Genomic DNA, 4,506 nt, shown 5'->3' on the forward strand with positions numbered 1-4,506 from the left:
AGATGCTAATAGCCACCTATTCTAGTTTGATCTTTTAACACAGTTTTGAAGAAGACTGGGTTGAATACTTGGGCACATAAATCTAATAAAGTTAACATAGGTTCTGGCACCTCCCCAGCTGGTCAGGAAGGTAGCACTTTATTCCACTCCAGTGTGAGATTCTGCCAGGTTGTGAGAAGCTCTGAGCAGGACCAAAATTGCCTTTCCCAAGCCACCAGACCTAACATCCAGGTTCCTCACTAGGCTTGCCGCATCTTGCCACACAGACCACAGGTACTAAAACAAGGAGCGGGCATCACACTCAGACAGTCCTGCTGCAACCAGGTCCTGGTGAGCAGGTAGTGGGTGTGGCAGGTGGGCATTGGCCATGCTGTGGCAGCACCAAAAATGAATGGCATAGCTGCTCACTTGACAAGGAGAAACCGAAGCCCAGAGAAGGATCCCATTTACCTAGTTGACACAGGGCTAGTGCTTTAGTAAACATATAGAACAAGGTCTTCCTTGGCTATGTGAGGGTCTTATCAGTTTCTGAGGGCAATGGTTCTGACACCAGTGTCTTATTTGGCTTTATATTCACAATCCACAATATTCCAGCAACCAGGGTAGATGAGAGGAGTACTGTTCTAGGACCCAGGGTCACAGGCATGCTAGGCAAGTGTTCTACCTCTGAATTACATTCACAACCCTTCTTATTTTGTATTTTGAGTCAGGGTCTTGCTAAGTTATCCAGATTGGGCTCAAACTTGGGATCCTACTACCTTAGCCTCCTGGGTGGCTGGGATCTTCAAAGTTGTTGGCTGCTGGGTATGTGTCCTGGTCCCGAGTCAGTGCAGCCTCACTACTGGCCCTGCCTGCTGTGGTCCTTCGGCCCTGCAGGCAGCCTCACTCATTTAGCTTGAACCCTACAAGTCCTCCTTAGGGCCATCTGTGTACATTCTGGGTTCCATTATCCGCTCTCTTTTCCTAGATCTGCTACAGTATTGGCCAGGGAATGGGGATTCAACAAGAATGGGAATGAGTGGCTGGGGTGTGGGGAGGATCTCAGAGATGCGGAGATTCCAAAGCCTGAGAGGTGAGTGTGCTGAGGCCAGGGAGAGCTGAGGGCTGAGGCCCTTTCCTGCTGAACTTGCAGTTGGGAGGGTGTCAGGAACAGAGCTATCTAAGTGGTGTCTGACAGTTGGTCCTCAAAACGGAGCACCTGTGATAGTTAAGGTTATATGTCAGTTCACACCATAGAGTGCCCAGACCCTGGAGCAAGCACTCTTTTGGTTGTTCTATGAGGACATTTATTGCTCCTCCCTAGTGTGGGTGGGCTTTATCCAGTCAACTGAAGATCTGAATACAAAGACTGAGTGAGGGAACCCCTCCTGCCTGACTCCTGGAGCCCAGGCTTTTCCTGCCTTTGGACTTGAATGGAAATATTGGTTCTTCCTGGGTCTTGAGCCTGCTGGCCTTGGATTAGAACTACAGTATGGGCTCCTCTGGGTCTCTACCCTGATGACTGTAGACCTTGGAATGGTTTAGCCTCTGTAATCATGGGAGCCGATATCTAATAACTCTCTGTTGTGCTGGTTCTCCGGAGAACCCTGACTCTCATAACACCAGAGCAAAACAGGCTCTGATCTGTAGTGATTGCTATTTTCTGTGGTATAGACAAATGATTTCATGCTGCGGGCATCACTGAGCACAGAGGTGGGAGAAGGTACGTACAATGGCTCTTGAAGACAGTTTAAAGCAGCCCAGAACACCGCTGTCCCCTCCTCCACACACCTTCCACATTGCTCCCGCTGAGGAGTCAGACTTGGGGTTTGTGGGTGAGGCTTCTGGGAGTTTCAAGGTCATGCATGGGAGGGCTCTTCTGCCTGCAGCTCCACAAGGTTGGGGAGTGGACATGCTGCTGGCCTGACCACCTTGCTCTTCCACCCTCCTGCATGGCTGAGTTGACAGCAAGACAGGGCAGTCCCCTTGCTCCTCTCAGGTCTCAGTGCCAGGTCCCAGGCTTCAGGTCAGGAGCCCACTGCCTCTAAGATTCAGGATTGGAACTGGAGGAGGACCCAGCAGTGTGCAGACTGAAGTGCAGACCCAACCCATCAAGACCTCTGGTCTGAGCTCTTGGGCATCAGCCCAGTTAGCAAGTGGTTCAATTTAAAACAAAAAACATTCCTTGGATCTGCTCCGTAGGAGGCCTGTGGGGAGGTGGGGTGATGGGCAGAGCCAAGTTCAGCTCTTTCTGAGTCACTTGGCCCAACAAAATTAATATCATCAAAAGGTCACCTCCTGGAGCTCAGCAGGCCTGCAATCCTCCTCCACACAGCAGTTAGCTCTACCTGTGGGCCATATCAACACTGGGACACAGCAGAGAAGCATGTTGTTGAAATGCATTCCTTATAGCTTGCATAGTGGTGTGATTTTTCTTTTTTTGGTACCAGGGATTGAACCCACAAAGTCTTAATAACTGAGTCACATCCACAGCCCTTTTTGTTTTATGCCAGGGTCTCCCTAAGCTGCTTAGGGCTGGCTTTGAACTTGCAAACATCCTGCCTTAGCCTCCTAAGCTGCTGGGATTATAGGCATGTGCCACCACCCCTGGTTTGTGATTCTTTCTCTTTGGAAAGCCAGCTATTACAACTCTGGCATGAAGGTCGTTATCTGGACACTGCCCTGGGGACTGAGGGTCTGGCTCCCAACAGAAGGAATTGCTCCAGGTCAAAGCAGAACACTCCTTGTTGACCACTAGTGGCTTCCCTTCTAAGCCAAGCCCAGTGCTGTGAACTCTGACTACCTGCCACCCACAGGCTCAGACACAGGCCTCTCCCCACCTCGGATGGAGCCTCACCTCCGATGGCTTGGGCTCTAAAGTGCTTTGATGAAAGGCTAGACGATGAGTCTGCATCCTTGCCTAACCCATGAGCAGTCTCAATGTGGCTTTTTAGGCAACTCAAGCTTTCTTGAGCTTCACTTTTCTTCATTTGTAAAATGGGGATAGAAGCTGACCCTTCTAAAATTGTGAAGATTAAATAAGATATTGTGCTATTAAAATGTAAGGTGCAGGGGGAAGTGCTAGGGAGTGATACTGGTCAAATTATGATGTGACATTGTGTGCATGGACAAATACCCGACAACCCATCCCACCAATATGTACAGCTATTAAAAAAAAAAAGAGAGAGATAGAATGTATTCAAAAATCATGGAAGCTGCAGGCTGTTCTAAGGAATGCTATGGCTTGGATCTGGAATGTCCCAAGGACCATGTGTCAAAGGCTTGGCTCTATTGGTAGGTGGTGGAACCTTTGAGAGGTGGGAAGTCTTTAGGCCTCTGGGGGACTTGTGTCCTCAGGAGGAATGTGGGCCTCAGGCCCCTCCTGGCTCTTCTTTTTATTCCCTGGCTGGTGAAGTGAGGGTCGAGGTCCACCACACACTCCACCACGATGAGCTGCCTCTCCACAGGCCCACCTGACCATGGACTGAATCTTTTCAAAACTGTGAGCCAAAATAAACCCTTTTCTGATAGTCTCAAGTGTTTTGTTATAGTGCTGGAAAGCCGAGAACACAAAGAACCTTAAAATTTCTCCTTTAAAGAGAATATGCAGAACCCAGTTTGTGAAGCTGAACCACTGGAAAAGGAATTTCCTAAATGCATCTCTGGAGAGAACTTTAGAGTAAGATTCACACATCGCATATATTTTAGGAAAATGACCACTGTGTATATCCTTGTGTTTGCATAAAACTTTTTTGCATTAAATTCAACTTTTATATCTATTCACTTAGCCTACGGTATTTGAGGTGAACTACTATACAATCTTGTTGAGGTGGCTCAACTGCCATAGAAGTGTTTCTTGCTCCCATAACTCAGGATAGGGTTTGGGTTGGTGGCCAGTTCTCCATACAGTCACTCAGGGATCCAGTCTCTCTCCAACTGAGATCTTTCCTGCCTCCTCTGCTTGGAAGACTGCCTCCTTCAGGCAAGATGTCATTTTCACCAGCTTACATTCCACCGGAGAACACTCTTTTCAAGGACACACCTGACTACAAGGGAGGCTGAGAAACACCATTCAGCTGTGTATGTACAAAGGGAGGGATGTGCTCTGGTGGACTGCTAATGGTTCCTGAACTAACAGATGAGGAAAACACTCAATGGATTAACTAGCTTGTCACAACCAAGTGATAAAGCCAGGACGGTAGCTAAACTTCCTGATGGCTCTGTCTGGTGCCTTAAAAAGGACTGCCCCACCCTGACCTGCGCAGCCCTCCTCTCACTTGGACTCCGGCCTTTTCTCTGGTTTCCTCACTTCAGCCTGTTCTCTACCTGGCAGGGGACTCCAGGAGAGCCCAGTCCAGACCTCAGTGGGATGACAGAAATGCAGCTCATCCCCCCATGTTCTTGTTGTCCTGTCCCTGGGCACGCAGGTTTGGAGAAGGCATCTGAGGGGCAGAGCAGCATGGCCTGCACCTAAGCCCAGGTGTGACTGTGCATCGTGGTCCCGAGCAAGAAATGACGAAGGCTAGC

Source organism: Ictidomys tridecemlineatus, chromosome 11, assembly GCF_052094955.1.
Source record: "Ictidomys tridecemlineatus isolate mIctTri1 chromosome 11, mIctTri1.hap1, whole genome shotgun sequence".
NCBI classification, from domain to species: Eukaryota; Metazoa; Chordata; class Mammalia; order Rodentia; family Sciuridae; genus Ictidomys; species Ictidomys tridecemlineatus.